The 20252-nt window shown below is 41.3% G+C and overlaps 1 protein-coding gene and 1 long non-coding RNA gene across 3 annotated transcripts in view; one reads left to right on the forward strand and one right to left on the reverse strand.

Annotated features, from left to right (window-relative positions):
* Positions 1-1119, reverse strand: part of lars2 (leucyl-tRNA synthetase 2, mitochondrial) — a 94898-nt gene extending 93779 nt beyond the window's left edge. Inside the window, exon 1 of one of the 2 annotated variants that reach the window (XM_073024326.1) lies at positions 1006-1119. The gene's annotated coding sequence lies outside the window, so the exon portion shown is untranslated. Of the gene's footprint in view, positions 1-940 lie in introns of both variants that reach the window. The other variant, XM_073024325.1, reaches the window with a different exon arrangement.
* LOC140713794 (uncharacterized) lies at positions 678-19986 on the forward strand. The gene is made up of 3 exons (XR_012095734.1): positions 678-767; positions 18069-18156; positions 19412-19986. It is a non-coding gene; the product is annotated as an uncharacterized lncRNA (long non-coding RNA).
* The last annotated feature ends 266 nt before the right edge of the window (positions 19987-20252 follow it).

The following is a 20252-nucleotide window of genomic DNA, read 5'->3' on the forward strand; positions in this document are numbered from 1 at the left end:
CTGCAAGATCTAGGCTTGTGTATATATTTCTTATGAGTCCCAGCCCACATAGGGGTTGAAGGTGGCAGATGTTCTAGCCAAGTAATCACTTAAAATGTAGTGGTGCCTTTGCATATAGGGGAGTTGAAAGTTGTAATTAAAAGTCTATTCCATCACTGTGGTAACAAAGTTGAAATAAAGGAAAGAAAGGACAGCATTTATATAAAATCCAGAAGATAGTGGAAACTCAATTGAGAGATGGGCACTAAAGAAGAGAAGTTATACTTGCACTCTTACATATTTGACATACTAGGTTGAGTAAATCCTTGTTCAGAATTAATATGCATGATACAGGCATTTACAGGGAGTGCAAGTCAAAAAATAGTGCAGCATGTTGTTTGGATGCAGTTTTTATGAGGTGCAAAGGAAACATCTAATTGCTAAATTGAGATCTTTGGGACATAGTTTAACATGGAAGGCTTGTCAGGATAACACTGCCACCATAATTTATACAAATTCACATTTGACTTTCTGAAAAACATTTGACTTTTTGATATTTTTGAGGTTGTATTTTTTTTGAGGGGGGTGGATTTAATGAGTATACTCCCTGTCTCTACGCTTCACACTCCCAACTCAGTAGGTGGCGGTAATCGCCATTAAACTTTACAAGATGAACAAAAAATAAACCAAGAGGGGAACGAACAATTCATCCCTGCCCCTACCTTTCCTTAGCCTGGCTTCCTGCGTGCCTGGTGATGAGCAGACTCACACCGCCGAGTCCAGCTCAGGTAAGAATTAAGGCATTAGGAAAACAAGCAATTAATCTCAGTACCTGCCTTTCCTTAACCCTGGCCTCTTGTCGGCTCGAGGATGAGCAGAACCACTGCTCCCAGTGCAGCTCCCACAAGAATTAAACCAGGGAGGTACAGGACAATTAAAAATAAACAGAACTCAGACTCACTTGGGGAATAAATTTCGTGTTACTGTGAAACCAAGCTGAACAACCAGTCTCTATTCACTGCTCACATGGTAATATTTTGAAGATCTTATATGCTAATCTTTCGCTCTTCTACTGCATCCATCCCGATACACCTCACCGCCTGGGCGCCGCCATCTTGCCTGCTCGCAACAAGACTTTATTGAAACGGCGACCGGCGCACAAACTTTATTGACACCATTTCCGGACTGCGGAGCCGGTGTGTCACGTGGTCTGGTCCCCTTCGTCGCAACGGGTCAGGCCAATTTGCCAAATGTACTTCAAAAATAAGTGCTCCGCATTGTTAGTATGGACGGGACCTGGGTAGGGGCTTGTAGCCCTGCAAGTCCGTTTCGGAGGTCGTCCGTTCGCATTGAAATCCTCGATTTGCAGGTTTGTTGTCGGCTGACAGACCAGCACCGAGCAGTGCAGTACTCGTACTCTCTTTCCAAGGAGTCTGTTGAATAACTGGAAGAAATAATGTTCCAGGATCAATCATTCCGGTAGTCACCTGGGAATTGAACCTTTGCAGTTCGGGGCATCAGAGCAGGGAATTTGTTTAGGGCAAAATACATCATAATGAAAGGGATAGCCATCCAATATAGGAGGACCATATTAACGCTTCACTCTTTCTCCCCCGCCACTCACTCTCCATCCCTCTCCCACCTTTCACTAACTTCACTTCATCCCTGCTAGCTCCATGCCCAACAGTTAAATGACCGGCTTTGACAGTTGCCTAAGCCGTGCTCCTGAGCTGGCCGGGGGTGTCAGAAGGCAGATATTTATCTGCAGGGCATTGTGAACTTGTTCATGGTGTTTATGCCCCATTATGCGGAATCCTTCTCAGGATTGCTCTAAATTTAATTTGTCCTGCTTTTCTCCCCGATTTTGACTCTACGACTGTATTTCCTTGAGTGGCGTTGTTGGCCATTCAACCCATCAACTCCGTGCTGGCTCAGAGCATTCACATCAGTGAAGGTGATTAATACTCTCAATTTCTAAGTGAAATTTAAAAAGAAAACAAATTGCAGATGCTGCAAGTCTGAAGTAAAGTAAGAAAATATTAGAACCAGGCAGCATTTGTGGAATGAGAAATAGATTTAACACCTCAGGTCTGGATCGTCTGTTCATTATCAACCATTGTGCTCCTGGGATGTGGGAGGAAGCTGGATCACACAGGGAAAGCCCAAGCAGTCAGTGGGAAGGACATGGAAACTCCACACAGATAGCACCCAAGGTCAGGATTGAAACCGGGTAGCAGAAGATGTGTGACTGCAGGAGAAACTGCTGCACATCGCTGCCACAGGATCGGGCTCTTCAGTCCATGATGTTGAAATTGAAATATCTTTATTGTCATTACATAGTACAACTTGTCATGCACCAGTACAGCGAAAATGAGTTTGCAACACTCGTACTCAATGCTATAAAACAACAAATAAAATAAATAAAATCAAGTAACCAGCCAGTACAAGCAATGTCCAGCAGTACAAAAGCGCAACTCAGACACATGACAGCCATAAAACCAGTATTAAAAGTAGCAATATAACAAATTTATGGATGATGCTTGATCAATTGGTTCAGAGCGATTATAGCTCTGGGGAAAAAGCTATTTTTCAGTCTTGAAGTGCGGGCATAGAAAAGGTCTGCCAGATGGAAGAAGTTCAAACAGATGATTGCATAGGTGTGTATTGTCCTTACAGATGCTTGAAACTTTCCTTAGGCAGCGTGAGCTGTAGGTGTCCTCCAGGGCTAGGAGCTGTGTTATGTTGAACTAATTAAACTAATAACACCGAATTACACTAATACATTTTGCCTGCACATGTTCTCTGTACCTCCGCTTTCTGCTATTCATGTGCCTATCTAACAGCCTCTTAAGTGACCCTATTGTATCTGACTGTGCCACCATCCCAGGCAGTGCATTCCAGGCAAAAAGATGCCTGTTGTTTATGTATACCTTTCATAATTTTATAATCTTTCAGGTCCAGGGAAAACTATCCTAGTTTGTCTAAGTTAACACACACAGAATGCTGCAGGAACTCAGCAGGCCAGGCAGCACCTATGAAAAAGAGTAAACAGTCGGTATTTCAGGCTAAGACCCTTCATCAGGGCTGGAAAAAAGATGAGGCAGAGCAAGAAGGTGGTGGGGGAGGAGGTTTTGTGCTCGTTTGTCTAACCTCTTAGAGTATGTGCCCTCTAATCCATGCCGCACCGTTAAACCTCTATAGAGTCTAAGCTCTTCCTATAATGGGGCAACCAGAAATGAGTGCAACATTCTAAATGCAGCCTAGCCAGAGTTTTATAAGACTGTGACGTAACTTCCAGACTCTTGAACTCAGTGCCCTGGCTTATAAAGGCAAGCATATCATACGCCTTCCTTACCACTCTATTGACTTGTGTGGCCACTTTCAGGGAACTATGGACTTGGACCCGAAGATCCCTCTGTACATCAACACTGTTAGGGGTCCTGCCCTTAACTGTGTGCTTTCTCTTTATATTTGATCTCTCAAACTGGAGCACCTTGAACTTGCCCAGATTAAACTGCATCTGCCTTTTCTCTGCCCATGTCTGTCACTGATCTGTATCCCACTGAATTCTTAGCGCTACCAATCTTTGTGTCATTTTTAAAGTCATTGGCAATTTGGCCATCCTCTTCACTCATAGCAAAATATTCTCTACTGTGTCTTTCCTGACTGGGACTCAGTCTTTGAGGATTAGGTATATGAATTAGGAAAATTATAATGTATTATGTACATAAGAGTGTAGAGGAGAGCCCATTTTAAATAGAAGAGATCCATTAACTACAAGCAATCGAATTGTACCCAGATGGATATGAGCAGCAATCTCATCTGAATGCATTGGTTGTGGGTTCAAGTCACACAGGAAAGATTAACACCAGAATCTAGGTTGAGAGTACTGCTACAAAAGCTAGAGGTGAGGTGAGGCCTCCGTCAGTCAGAGTTGCCCATGGATATTGTGTCCTAGCTGTCCAGATATGCAAGCCTGGGCAATACAATATGAAGAGTAAGCTGTTGCCCATGTAGCAACCTCCTCCTCTCCACATATCTGATAAACCAAAAAAATGGCAGAGACCAATACAGTTTGATACCAGCAGGAGGTACCAGTCAACATTGAACTCTATGTAAGACTGCCTAATGGACTCCAGCTCCAGATTTTTCTCACGGAGTTTACTCTCCATGAGTGGGTATAGCTACAAGGCAACTAAGGTTTGAGATCAGAGTTTTCTTTTTAGATGAGCTGCCAACCATGGCTGGTGAGCCCCATCTGACCAAAGTAACTGGTTTTAAGACTCCAATAACTGGCCTTTGCCCCTTCTCCTGTGTGGTAAACCATGTATATAGGTTGTGACTGGGTTATCTGTCTGGACACGCCCCTCTGCTGACTGCTCCTATGGCTCCTCCCACAGACCCCTGAATAAAGGCAATTGTGTCACTGCTCCTCCCATAGACAGACATACAGCATGGATGTGGATCCATTTTACTGTTAATAAAAGCCTTTCAGTATTTACTCTACTTCCAGTCTTTTGGAGTAATTGATAGTGCATCATCCTGTCAGCAGAAACAGTTGCATCAGGCCTAGTAACTAAGCCACATGTGAAGGCCAGGAGCTGAACTTGGTTGTCAGAGACCATTGGGAACATTTAATAGGTAGTGGGAGCTTGTCTCCATTACTGCCCCTGGCTATAACAACCTTAAGGAACTGGAAACCTGAAGGAAAAAATCAGGGTGATTTATTCCTGGTTAATGTTATCTCTCAAGAGGCATCAGTAGAATATATTGCAATATTGTTCTTGGTACCTTACTGATTGATGCTGCATCGCGTACCACACAACAGTAACTAACCTTAAAATGATAGCATCATAGAGCACAGAAACAGGTCCTCTGACTCATCATATCCATGCCAATCATCAGGTACCCATCTTTACTAACCTGGCACTTGCTCTATAGCAAGTTTTCTTTTGGTTATTTAAATGCTCATTCAGATATTTTTCAAATTTCATGAAAGTGCCTGCCTCCACCACCTTCTCACCTTTGAGGGAATAAAAAACTTAGATTCCCTCAAACTTCCCAAGGTGCAGCCTCTTGAAATGCACAGAATATTGGAACTGTAGACAAATAAAAGTTTTAGAAAGTTGTACCTTCATTACCTCCCTTTTTTATGTTCTTTACCTCAACTGATGAAGGTTTGCAGCTAAACAACATTGGGATCTCATGAGTCATCAAAAGTACGAAGGAAATAAAAGAATTTTTAGAAGACAAATTATCTTTTTAACCTCTCCACAAAATATGAAGCATTCCCCACTCCTTGGCCTCTGCACCAGCACCCGCATGAAACTAGAGATCCAAGGCCAAATACTACTACAAAGTCTGGAAATCTGAAGTGAAAACATTGGCTAGTAATCATGTCGGACATCAGTATCCTTGGAATGAGAAATAGATGTTAAGTGAAACCTAACATCTTAAATGACTGTATTGGTTCACTCCCAGAGCTCAATGCCTTTTATGCATGCTTTGAAAGGGAGAATAATACTAACCTTTGTCAATTTGCTGATGACACAACTGTGGTTGGCAGAATCTAGATGGTGATGAAGAGGCATGTATGATTGAGCTAGATCAGCTGGTTGAGTGGTGTTGCAACAACCTTTCACTAAACGTCAGTAAGACCAAGGAACTGATTGTAGACGTCAGGAAGGGGAAGTGTAGGGAACACACACCAGTCCTCATCGAGGGATCTGAAGTGGAAAGGGTGAGCAGTTTCAAGATCCTGGGTGTCAACATCTCTGAAGATCAATCCTGGCTTAACATATTGATGCAATTACAAGGAAGGCAGACCAGCGGCTAGATTTCATTAGGAGCTTGAGCATATTTGGTATTCCTACGAATATACCATGGAGAGCATTCTAAATGGTGGCATCACCATCTGGTATGGAGGGCTACTGTACAGGATTGGAAAAAGCTGCCAGCTTCATCATGGGCACTAGTTTTCCCAGCATCAAGGACATCTTCAAAGGGCAATGTCTATAAAAGGTGAAGGACCCTCATCACTAAGGACATGCCCTCTTCTTAATGCTGCCATCAGGAATGAGGTACAGGAGCTTGAAGTCACACACTCAATGATTTAGGAACAGCTTCTTTCCCTCCACCATCAGATTTCTGAATGGAAAATGAACCATCTCATGAATACTATTTCACATTTTTGCACTGCTTAATTTTATTTTTATATATAAAATAAATGAATGAATATGTATTTCTTATTGTAATTTATAGCTTTTTATGGATTGCGCCACACTGCTGCTACAAAAAAAAACAAACGTCAGTGATCTCAAACCTGATATTTGGATTAGATTTAATGCCCAGATAATAACTCTGGGGTAACTTGAAAGTGTGATATTCTGTGAACTGCGGGACACACAGCAGGAATTGTGCTACCTATGATTTGACATTTTAACACAACCTCCTCTTGATCTTAAACACAAGAGATTCTGCAGATGCTGGAGATCCAGAGCAAAACACACAAAACGCTGGAAGAACTCAGCAGCTCAGAGAGCAGGGTGGCACAATAGCATAGTGGTTAGCACAACGCTTTACAGTACAGGTGATCTGGTCCAATTCCCACCTTTCCCTATAAGAACTTTGTATGTTCTCCCCATGACCACAAGGGCTTCCTCCAGGTGCTCCGGTTTCCTCCCACAGTCCAGAGATGTATTGGTTGGTATGTTAATTGATCATTGTAAATTGACCCGTGATTGGGCTAGGATTAAATTAGGGTTTGCTACACAGTGTGGATTGAAGGGTCCCAATAGTGCTATACCTCAATAAATAAATATCAATGGAGGGGAATTGAACAATTGACATTTCTGGCTGAGACCCTTCATAAGGACTCACCTCTTGATCTTATCACTTCCAGGTTTGTTGTCAGGTAGGCAGCAGCAGACATAATAACAACACATAAAGAGCAATCTCTTAAAAAGGCCAACCCCAAAAAAAAAGAATTGGGAGGAGTTTAGAGCTGAAAGAAAATAAAGAAGTATTTCAACAATGGATTCAGGATGTTCACTGCCTCTAGTGATAAATACCTTGGTGCTGTGAAGCCAAAGGATTCTTTCCACAGTGAAGGAAACTGAATCCCACCATAGTTTCATGAGAAAGATGGCAAAGGAGATCAGCAGCATTGCACAGTTCTCTACAGGGTGTGCTTTAAATAATGTGACCAGGTAAGGAAAGCTGAGCTGCACACCTCTTTGTTCCGAGCCCTTTGCACTCCCATACAGAAGGAGCGTGGAAGTGCCTTCATAGTCCGACTCCCTGAAAAAGTAGTTCATCAATGGTGAGGACAGACTGGGTTGGATAATAAATGCTGCCATTGCTAACAATGCTCAGATGAATGAATGAAAATAAATCCAACTGCAACCAGGCTTTTGATTGTGAGGACAATTTTCCAGGTATCTTTTGAATAAACCAAATATAACAGATGCGGAAGGTAGATTTTGCATGTTGCAAATCCGATAAGGATTATTCTCTCTCTTAGCATCTCTTCATCTCCTTGTTGTCCTCAATTTAAAGAGGTCTAACTCATTTGTAATAAATTTTACATATGGGTTTAAAAAATGACACTACAGAATTCTGACACCTCTCATTATCAGAAATAAATATTTCCTTGGCTTTAAAGGGATGTGAGTTTCATAAAAATGATCCCTTGGCTTTATTTATGTAATCAGTCAACTCAGGTCACACTTATTTCAAACAGAGGAGGATATCAAAATCAAAGTAAATTTATTATCAAAATATGTATATGTCATCATATACAACCCTGAGATTCACTGAGAAGTGACAAGTATTTTCAAGATTATGATAAAGTAAATCAGGAGAATACAGATTAGCAAAAAATGTTTATTCACGTTGTACCGATCCCAGCCTGGTCATTAAAACTTCAAAACTGGTAGATTGCTTGTTGTTCCTGGATCCAGCATCTGTATTCCCTTATGTCCCGATGTGGTAAATTTTAAAAAGTCAGTATCAGCAGAAGAGAAAAGAAACTACGTCAATCAGAAAAAAATTTACTTAAGTGATTAGGTTACAAAAAACAGGAAGGAACAGAATTCATAGTCATTTCTAAAATTAATATTAAAAAATACATGATAAAGAAAGGGCTGTGGAAAATATTAGGGCAATGGAATCGAGCTATCGGAGATCTGTCATAGTGGTCAATGTCTGTAAAAGGATTATAAAAGGTGCTGTAGAAGCTTTAAATCATTTAATGGAGTTTGTAAACACATATCTAGTGTGCCACAGAGTAACTCCAAACATTTCCATTCTACACACAAGAAAGCTTCAATCATTTGTCCCTTAGTGAAAATTCATATTACAATGACAATCTTTGTAATTTATTAGTGATGTTGCTGGTCTAAAGATTCAAAATTCAAGACTTTTCATTGTCATTCTTCAATGCACGAGTGCAAAGGAGAACAAAATGATTGTTACCCTGGATCTGATGCAGCATTGAAAAAAAAACAAAAGAAGGATAAAGAACACAGTAAAAAAATATCTCAATAAATATAAATATAAAACACAATGTACAAGTAACTGCTGTATGCATAGACTGATTATACATACTTAAAGTGATGCTAGGTGATGTGTATGTAGTGATGGTGGGCTGGGTTACAGGTGAGCCCATTCATAAAGGTAAAGCCGTGACTTTGTACCAGCCATAGCAATAATCACTAACCTGCCTAGTAGTCTTGATCACTACTTTTGACTACTTGGCCTGACCACTGTTATATTCTTTGTACTAATTCCTACACTGACAACTTCATTGGCCACTTATATTCTCACTGTTCTTTCCATTCATCAAATCACCTGTACCATCTACAATGATTGATTACTGAACTGACCACTTGAAATGGCCACCAGATCTGACCAGAATACTGATTGGTCATCACGTCCTCTGCATGATCACTGCATTGTCCTTACTTACAAATCTTGACACAATTTTTCACAATCAGTATCACAAGGCCTGCTGCTGAGCTACAGAAATAGTCCACCAGTCTAAATGATTGTTATCAGAGCAACCAGGTTAATACTTTGATCTCTTAAGGCACTGAGACCCTTCCAAATCGCTACGTCGTACACAGGGCAGATGTAATGGATTGATGCAATCTGTTGCCTAGGCTGACCCTTAATTGGATTTTCACTGAACTATATTTAGATAGGATTTAATATAAATTGGTTAGAGTCTTAAAACTATTCATCTGGTTAATGAATTGATGATTATATATATTGCAGGAATCGTTCAAGCATTACCAGAGTTTCAGCTGTACCGAGCTAGTACTTTGATATCCTGTCTTTCTTTATTGAAATGAATGAAGGCAAAGATAATCATGTGGATTTGACAGAAGTTGTTCTGTTAAATTCCTGTGGACATTTTACCTTCAAAAGATGTTTAGCTTGCAAGGTCGACATCTGAGTTTTAATTCTCATCTTAAATTTCAAATGCAAAATAATCTCCCATCTGTTTCATTATAACATCCAGTTGTCTGTTAAGCAATGCCAGCATTTTTACCTGTCATCTTCTGTTTGCCAGCCTATACACACATTAGCCACTGCTGTAGTAATCTATGCTTACATTATCTTTGCATTGGCTAAACCTTTTAACCTTTTTATGCAGCGTACTTTTAGTGAAATACCGCAGCTTTACAGAATCCTTATCAGAATCGGGTTTATTGTCAGACATATGTTGTGAAATCTGTTGTTTTGTGGCATTAGTATAATGCAAGACATAAAAGTTAATATAAGTTACAAAAAATAAATAAGTAATACAAACAAGATAGTGTTTATGTGTTCATGGACCATTCAGAAATTGGATAGTAGAGGGGAAGATGTTCTTCCTAAATGTTGAGTGTGAGTCTTCAGGCTCCTGTACCTCCTCCCATTTCTCCAGGATGGAGAAATCATTAAGGTGAGAATCCTTAATGATGGATGCTGCCTTCTTGTGGCAACATCTCTTGAAGATGCTCTCACTGGTGGGGAGGGATGTGTCCTTCATAGAATTATGCTTATCAATCAGATAGCCCCCTGAACAAATTCTCATTTTCCACCCTTCTTAAACATGGGGCTATCTCAAGTTCCACTGTCTGCGTTTACACACCCAGTCCATCGCTCCCCTAAGTTCATAGGGCTACACTGTCTCTTCATTAAACTTGCCCTCATTTTACACCCCCCCCCCCAATAGCCTCACCCACTTTAAGCACCGTAACTACAAATGTTTGTATCTCCAGCTAGTGGTTGCTGCTGCTATTTTTCTATCTCCTCTCCTAACTCAGATCCCTGCCTATCACTGTCACATTTGACAGAAAATTATAATACGTAAGTACCTATCCACACACAGAAGTGGTATTGAAACATTTAAAAAGGATTTGAGGGACCCCAGTCAATGGACAGTTACATGTGGCCGCTCAGTGCAGAGCAGCAAGTGGTGAAACATATGATGTGATCAGTTTCACAGCTATGTACGGTTGCCTCAACGTATCTCCTGCAGTCTTCCATTGTTTTCTATTCTCCAATAGCCTGTCCTGATCCAATCATGATGATGTCATGGCAAGAAAACTGAAGAATGCCTCTATACCCTGAGAAAGCTCAAGAACATCTCTATCCCTTGAAATTTAACATGTACTCATTGATTCTTACCAATTTTTATCGATGCACCAGGGAGGGTGTTCTGATTGGATGCACAGTGGCATGGTGTGGCAATTGCTCAGTCGTGACTGTGAGAAACTGCAGAGTTGTGGACACTGCTCAGCACAACACAGACACCAGCCTCTCTCTATGGACTCTGTCTGTACCTCTCACTGCTTCAGTAAAGCAGCTAGCATAATCAAGTACCCTACCCACCCCGGACATTCTCTCTTCTGCCCTCTCTAATTGGGCAGAACATGCAAAAACTTGAAAGTGTGTACCATTAAGTTCAGGGATAACTTCTATCCTCCTATTATAAGACCATTGAATGGTTCCCTAGTACATTAAAATGGACTCTTGACCTCACAATCTAACTCGGTATGACTTGCACTTTATTGACTACCTGCACTGCACTTTCTCTGTAACTGTAACACTTAATTTTGCATTCTGCTATTATTTGACTATGTACTATCTGAAAGCAGCTTTGCATTGGAATTGATCTGTATGAATGGTATGCAAGACAAATTCTCCACTGTACCTCAGTACATGTGACAATAATAAACCAATATTGATACCATACACCACTTGTTTTAGTTGTTTTCTTGCCCATTTCCTTTCTCTTTTCACTCCTGGTGCTTCTGTTTCCCAGACCCATGAGTGAAGACAGCCAGTAATCCCAACTGCTTTGCCAGCAAAGCTCTGAGGAACCCTGGTAGGTCTTTTAAGTGACCTCATGGCACTGCTTTCTGAGTTCCAGCTCTCTTCTGCAGAAAGCATCAGCCTGAGTTTGTTACTTTAGTGGGATTTTTTGAGGTGAAGTGTTAAAAGTACTTAAGATTTGGCTAAGGGATAGTCCTGGATTTTGCTTGTTGTCTTATGTAGACTCCGACTGGCTTGCACAGATCACTGTGAAATGCTAACCCAAGAGGAAGCTCAAACATTGCAGGGGAAGCTTGGATGATATAACTCTGTGAGCAGAATAATTACCAATGGAAGTTAATGTAATGGAGTATTTCTCACAATTGAGCATACTGGATGGTGCATTTTCTGTGAACAGTAGTGAGAAAACTTGTACCAAGTCTTATAAAGACTTATCAAGGCTAGAAAGGTTCATTGATTGCAGACCAGCGATCAGTGAAGTCAGAGATGTATTCAAGTATATATAAAAGAGCTAGATTATAACTCATAAGGCAGGGGTGTCAAACTCATTTTAGGTCACGGGCCGGATTGAGCAAAATGCAGCTTCATGCGGACCGGATCAGTCGGACGCGTGCGAACGCAGCTTTCGTTGCCTCCGTTTTTTCAGCCTGCTCTCATGTGTCTCAGTCTCTGCTATAACTACAAAGTGTTTCACCTTACAAATTCCGTTTCTTATGAAGAAGACTGCCGAATAAACACTAAAAACCCTGAAAACCTGGTACCTGAATAAACTCAGCATTAGCCATATCATACGCCATAGGCGCTTCGATTACTGGGGCCAGCTTTAATAGTAATTAGATATTATCTCGCGGGCCAAAGATAATTCCACCGCGGGCCTTGAGTTTGACATATATGTCATAAGGCATTGATTCACTCTATATCATTTCTGTCTCTGGCTAGACCTTGTGACAACTCTCTCAGAACTGTGAGTCTTTCAGGGAATTTAGCACCAGAAAGATCTCCTGGATCATTCAAATGAATCAATAAGTAATTTCCCAGAATCTGACATCCAGTTTCAAATGAAATTTTAAATTGAACCTTCATCTGATCTTTAGAAATTATACACTATCCTATAGAGTTAGCCGGCTGGTGGCATAGCAGCATCAGCTCCGGACTTTGGAGCAAAGGCTCCTGAGTTCAAATCCAGCTGGCTCCCTTGCTCACTTTCCATCTGTGCTGGGTTGAGCATTGAGCTAGCAACTAGGCCTCATAAAAATAAGAAAGTCTGCTAAAAAAAGAAATGGCGTCCTGATGACTCCACTCAGAGTTGAGGTCTGTCTTCTTCTTCTTCATCCTATAGAGTTACACAGCAAGGAAACAGGCCCTTTAGTCTCTCCCCTCCCCCCCCCCCCCTGACTCCAATTACCATGCTGGTCATCAAGAACCTATCTATTCAAACCTCATTTTCTAGCAATGGGCTGGTGGTCTTCTATGCAAGTGTTTAAAAGCTTATCTAAACAATACTTGAATGTTGAGGGAGTCCCAAGCTCCACCACCCTGCTCAAGCAGTGTGTTTGAGATTTTAGCCACACTCCCAGTGAATCAAAACTCCTAAAGACCCTTCAAAATCTCTGACCACTTAACCTCTGACCTCTCGTTATAGATACCTCTGCTAATGATGTGTTTCTCTCTAACGACCGCATCTATACCCCTCATTATATTGTACACCTCCCTCCGCCTTCTACACTCTTTAAGAGAAACAACCCCAGCCTAATCAGTACCTCTACATAACTGAAATGTTCCATCTCGGGGAACATCCTGGTGAATCTTGTCCGCACCCTGTCCTGTGCAGGAATGTCCTACCTATAGCATCAGCACCACCCACAGCACTCCACCTGTGGCGTAACTAATATTTTGTGTATTTATACCAGAGCATCCTTACTCTTACATTCTATGCTTCGGCTAATGAAGGCAAGTGTTAGGTATGCCTCCTGATCAACCTTATCTAACTATTCTGCTGCTTACAGGGATCCTTAGGCATAGGTACCAAAGTCGCTCCGTTCCTCCATACCCCCCAGTAGCCTTAATTGTGTACATCCCAGCTTATTCCTCCTCCCAAAACGCATCACTCCACAATTTTCAAGATTATAATATGTACTCCATTTCTTTGCCACCTTACTGATTGATCAATATCATTCTGTATTTAGATTCAACCCTCCTCCATATTATAACCTGCAAAGCAAACAGCAAGTGAGGCAGCACCAGTCTCTGTGGTTTATCACTGGTCACAGCCTCCTGTCTTCAGCTTTGGATCTAAGCAAGGTGCGCACATGTCACTTGGTAGCATAATAACATATGCAATTAACATATTTTTACATATAACCCATAATGATTAAGCATGAACAAGCATGATTAATAAAACTATATCTATATATAAATTACTGAAATATTGAAATATTAAATACCAACACCATGCTTAACACAAGATTAGCTTTATTTGTCACATGTAGACTGAAACAAGGAAACATGCAGTGAAATCGGTTGTTTTGTGCCAATGACCAACACAGTCTGAATAGGTGCTGGGGAGAGCCCACAATTGTTGCCATGCTTCCAGTGCCAACAGCTTACCAACCCTAACCAATATGTTTTTGGAATGCAAGAGAAAACCAGAGCACCCGGAGGAAGAAGACCCATGTAGTCATGGGGAGAACATACAAACTCCTTGAAGACAATGCTGGGAACTGAATCTTGATTGCTGGCAGTGTAAAACATTACACTGTGTATAATTTATGCTTTTCTTGTGAGTGCCACCTATATAATGCTATAGGCCTGTGATGCTGCCGCAAATAAGGTTTTAATTACATCTGTGCATACATGCACTTGTGCCTGACAATAAACTCATTTGTCCCCCTGAGTTGAATTCAATCACTGACCATTGGATATGGGACTTACAAAGCACTTTGAAAATGTCATTAGATCAGAATCTCATCTCAAAGAGAGTATTGTCAATATTTTGTTCCATGGTAATTTAAGAAAGATTAAAAGATTCATCTTTATGTTCCTTGAATACTGCATTTTCCAGAAGGTAACAGCAACTCAAGAGCCCTTAAGGTATCCACTTTATTCTCCAAGTACCTGGTGTTGACAGTTATAATACATCTCATTATCAGCACACAAGTAAAAGTGATTCAACAGGACTACAAAGGATGTTGTGTGACATTACTGAAAAATATATAATGAACAAAAATTATTCATTCTTCCATACATAGTAAATCATTTTATACATACAGAATTTCCATGTGGTATTTATATTTGCAATATTTAAAGTTCTGCTCTCTGCTTATTGGCCTTATCATTTGGTAACAGAGTATGATATGGGTAATGTGGAAAAAAATCAAAAAGAATATAATCTAAATGGTGAGAAATTGCAGAATGGAGTGCAGAAGGATCTGAACGTCCTGATGCATGATTCACCAAAATCTAAAATGGGGGATCAGCAAATAAATAGGAAAAGTACCAGAACATTATCATTTATTGTTCAGGGAATGAATACAAAAGAGGGAGATTGTGCTCTATCTGTATAAGGGATTTTTGACACCATGCCTGGAGTACTCTGTTCATTAATACCGTGCCACTTACTCAATTTTCAATTCAGCCATCATTAGTCTGTTGTCAATCATCAACAAAGTGGTGGAAACTACAATCAAGTTGATTTATTATCATCACATGTTCTGAGGTACAGTACAAAACAGTAGGGTACGGTACCGGGTCACTCAGTAATGTGGTGGTTAGCACAATGCTTTACAGTACAGGTGACCTGGGTTCAATTCCCGCCGCTGCGTGTAAGGAGTTTGTACATTCTCCCCGTGACTGTATGGGTTTCCTCCGGGTACTCCAGTTTCCTCCCACAGTCCATAGTCGTACCAGTTCATAGGTTAATTGGATATTGTAATTTGTCCCATGATTAGGATAGGATTAAACTGAGGGAATGCTGGACAGTGTGGCTCGAAGGACTAGAAGGGCCTATTTCGCACTGTATCTCAATAGATAAATAAATAAATAAGCTTGTCTTGCGTACCATTCATACAGATTAATTTGTTGCAACTCTGCATTAAGATAGTATGAGGGAAAACAATAACAGAATGCAAGAGTTTTATTTAACCTACAAGAGAACCGTTCAATTGTCTCACACATAACAGCAGGTTAAAAGTTTGGTGGTGTATGTTTTCAGGCTTTTGTATCTTCTGCCCAATGGGAGGGGGGCAAATGAGAGAATGCACAGGGTGGGTCAGGTCTTTGATTATGTTGGCTGATTTACCGAGGCGGCGAAAAAGTAGACAGAGTCCATGGAGGGTAGGCTGGTTTCTGTGACGTGCTGAGTGGTGTCCACAAATCTCTGCAGTTTGTGCAGTCACAGGCACAACATTTGCCATACTGGCCATAGTGCATGAAGCTGCATTAGCTCACCACAGTTCTATTGTGATGCCTTGTTTGGATTTCGCCAGGACCGCTCAGCTTACTGTCTTTGGTACAAACATTGACCCAGGAATTGAAATCCAGAGCTGAGGTAAGAGTGACTTCCCTTGACATCAAGGCAGCATTTGACTGAGCATCATCACATCAAAATGCTTTGGTAGAACCAAAGTCACTGGGCACCCTCAGGGAAAGCCTCCAATGGTTGGAGTCATAGCTCACACAAACAGAGGCAGTGTGATTGTTGGCTGTCAATTATCCCAGCCCTAGGACATGACTGCAGTCATTGCTCACAGAGATTTACTAGATCCAGCCATCTTTAGTTACCTCATTGATGACCTTCCTTCTATGATTGCATAATGTTCAGTTCCATTTGTGGTACCTCCACAAAGGAAGCAGATCATGCCTGTATCCAAAAAGACCTGGACAACATTCAGCATGGGTTGACAAGTGGCAAGTAACGTCCAGTCCACAGAAGTACCAGATACTAAACATTTCCACATTGAGAGAGTCTAATCACCTACCTTTGACATTCAATCATTGTACCATCACTGAGGCCTCCACAATCAATATTCCAAGGCTCATTATTGGCCAAAGACTCAACTGGATCTGCTACATAAATCCTGAGGCATTAAGAACAACTCAGAGATCTTCCTACCATCTTCAATGCACAAGCTAAGAGCATGATAGAATACGTTTCACTGGATGGGTGCAGTACCAGCCACTCTCAAGAAGCTCAGTATCATGCAGTTGGGGTGGCAGGGTGTATATACATCTCTACTAAAGGAGGTGTAAGGTACTCCTTCTCTGCTAGCCTACAGGTCACTCTTGGGCAAGGTGTAGCACCTGATCAGGGTCACGTGAACCTATGAGAGCAGGTGGTGGATGGTCATATGATCAGCTGGTGCATATCACAAGTCCTGTTTATGTGACCACTGACGGCAGGCAGACAATCTCCGAAGTGTATTTATAATGGCTGGGGTCACCCGTCTCGTAAAGGCACTGCCCAGGAGAAGGCAATGACAAACCATTTCCGTAGAAGTTGCCAAGAACAATCATGATCATAGACTATGATCACCTACTTCATACAACATGGCACCAAGGTGCATGGTAACTACAGTATTTACCAATTGAGAGAAACACGACAATTACTCACCCAGGCTACTCTGAGAGAACATCTCAAATCTGTGGCCTGATTGCCATATGAAAACTGGCTAGGCTTGTTTCCACTAAAGTTTAGCAGTGCGAGGGGATTCTTGATTAAAATATAAGATCCTGTGAAACATTTGCAGGGTGTATAAGGAGAAGATATATCCTCTCATGGGAGAATCTAGAACCAGTGCTCACTGTTTAAGAATAAAAAGTGTCATATGAGGCAATTTTTTTTGTTTGTGGTTCCATGGAGCATGACATGCATTGTTTAGCTTGCTCCTGCCTTCTAAGTCCAGGAACAGAGATGCACTCTCGAGGAAGTTGCCAGTGTTACTTCTCAGATGGCCCCTCGCAGTTGAGGATGACTCACTTTCATTGCAGTTCTGTGTGTCGAAATGACTGAAGAGCTAAGTGTGGGATCCACTTGGCCTATTAAGTTTGATCCACTGTGATGTACTGTAATTGGACCTTGAGAGGGGAGAGTTGTTTGGAAAGTTGTACACTCATTCTGATGTTGTTCACTTAACCTCCAGATAGTCCTCTCAGAGAGACATGCAGCGTGTGGTGCTTTCTAAGACTCTCCTCTGTCCCTGACAATGAATGTTAAACAGTGAGGCCTCCGTTGGTCAGGATTGCCCTAGTTGTCTAGATATGCAAGCTGGGCAGTACAATATGGAGAGAAAGCTGCTGCCCATGTCTCAAGCTCCTCCTCTCAATGCATCCGATGAATCCAAGAGAAAGGCAATGACTGATAGAGTTTGGCAGCAGCACAACACAGGAGCTTTTGCCCCACTAGGTTTACAGCCGAAGCTTTCCATATGAGTGGGTATAGCTGCAAGGCAGCGGAGGTTTGAGATCAGAGTTTTCCTTCCCCTAGATGAGCTGCCAACTGTGCCTGACGAGCCCCATCTGCCTGAAGCAACTGGTTTGAAGGTGCAAATAACCTGCCTTTGCCCCTTCTTCTGTCAGTAGATACAGTTCTGCCAGGCTTAGTAGCTAAGCCACATGTGAAGGCCGGGAACTGGACGGTTGTCAGAGTATATTTGGGATGTATGCCATTGGGAGCATGAGGATAATGGGAGCTTATCCCCATTACCACCCCTGTTGAAACAGTATCTTATTCATTAAGTGGATTAACTCTTCTCCAAACACTGTTGCAGGTGAGATGATGATTTGCAGCAAGAAATTTTGGAAGAGAATTGGTGCAGCAACACAGCCTTGCAGAACATCCGTCTGTAAGGGAATTGGGTAAGGATCATAGCTTTCACCTCATCATGGAACACACAGGTAATAGAAGCAAAATTTTCAATGCCACCAGAGCTTAGCAGTGTGAAAGGGTTCTTGATTAAAAGGAATTTTACTTTATACCTCTTAGTTGACAGAATCAATGGCTTTTGTGCTGAGAAAAGGCCATGTACAATGGTTAATAGACTTTGCTTGGATTCACTAAACAGTGAGGATTATGTCTTTTGTTCCTCTTGATGGACAGAGTCTGCATTGTCACTGTGGAAGGAACTATTCAGCTGGAGTAACTATCAAAAAGCCACTATGCAATGACTTGCTCTGTAACAAAAAGTAAGGAACGTGCTCTGTAAATTCCATACAGGATGTCTCTATTCTTGTAAATGGTCGCAATTAGGACATCGTTGAGACTGCTTAGTATGCTCTCTCCTCACCATTCAGAGTCTAGCTCATGAGTTATCACCTGAAATGATTCTGCACCAAGTTGTACAATCGGGGAAAGAAAGGATGAGTTCAAATGTGGATCCAATTAAGCATGACTCCTTTAATGGCATAAGGAAATCTGCTGATTAAGCACTTTCCATAGCAAATGGGGAGATTTAGTAAACCAGGAGTTCATAACTTCAACACACTTTGCACAAAACTGAAAACAATAACATTCAAACATATAAGATCCTGAAGATGTTGGAAATCTTGAGCAAGACACACAAAATCCTGGAGGAACTCAGCAAGTCAGGCAGCATCTATGGAGGGGAATAAACAGTCGACATTTTGGTCTGAGACCCTTCTTTTGGATATTTCTTGTCAATAAGTCCTTTTGTTTTGGAACTGATATCAAACCAAATCACTAGAAAACCCAAATAATTCACTTAAGATCTGCTGTGAATTTCAGAAAGCTAACATTGCTAACAAAACAGGCAATAATGTCTGTCATATTTTAAAAGGATCAGGGCACTGAAGTAGAAATTCTTTCTTTGATTGCATGTGCTCCGTGCAGAATGTAGGAGTTGTGCTGGATGTTCCACTCTGCTTCCAAAATTTGTTCCTTTTCATGTCATCTGAGCATATTTTGGAAACAAAGTGATTACACGCAGCCGCTATGAGATGTTTAGTTCAAGCAAAGATGGATAACTTCCCAGCCCAAGAAGACGTATGCAATTATAAAGGGCCTTGAGTGAGACCAAGCCTGGACAATAAGCTTGGAATAGCTGCACATTGCCGTGTTTAGGATTCAATGAAGGCTCTTTTCACTTGCTTTCAGGTTGAGTAGAGACTAAAACCCATATGTCCAAGAGTTCAAAATGGTGGTGGCATCCGTCGATCTCGAGAGACCATGGATCTGCGCCTGGTAATGATAATAATAATCATTGAATGCTATAAAATCCTAAAGGCTCATCAAAATGGATACTGGGAGAACATTTCTCCCGGCTGCGCACACCGGTCTCAGAATAAGGTTGAGCCGTTTAGGGCATATGTCAAGAGAAATTCTTCATGCAGAGGATTGTGAATCTGGAGCAGTGCCTCAGAAAGATGGCATCAATCATTAAGGACCCCCACCATTCAGGACATGCCCTCTTCTCATTGTTCCCATCGGAAAGGAGGTACAGAAGTCATAATGCACACACTCAATGATTCAGGAACAGCTCCTTCCCTCTGCCATCCGAATTGCTAAGTGGACATTGAACCCATGAACACTACCTCTAGTAGTGAACACTATACTACTTTTGTCTTGATTTTTTCCCACTACTTATTTTAACTTAACTATTTAGTATATACCTGTATATACTTACTGTAATTCAGTTTTTTTTCTATATTTCTCATGTATTGCATTATACTGCTGCCACAAAGTTAACGAATTTCATGACATATGCCAGTGATATTAAACCTGATTCTGATTCTCATTCTGAATTTTTGGAGTTTTCTACCTTCGGAGGTCCAGCTGATCTATCAATAAACACAGCAGGGGTCCGTGGATTTCATTATTATGCAAGAAGTGGAATTGATTTAATTGAATGATGGAGCATACTTGAGGGATCAAATGTCCTTTTCCTATTACTATTTCTTTTGTTCAAATGTAACCAGCCAATGCTGCCTGTTCTGAC

The sequence above is a fragment of the Hemitrygon akajei genome, chromosome 20, assembly GCF_048418815.1.
Source record: "Hemitrygon akajei chromosome 20, sHemAka1.3, whole genome shotgun sequence".
In the NCBI taxonomy this organism is placed as follows: domain Eukaryota; kingdom Metazoa; phylum Chordata; class Chondrichthyes; order Myliobatiformes; family Dasyatidae; genus Hemitrygon; species Hemitrygon akajei.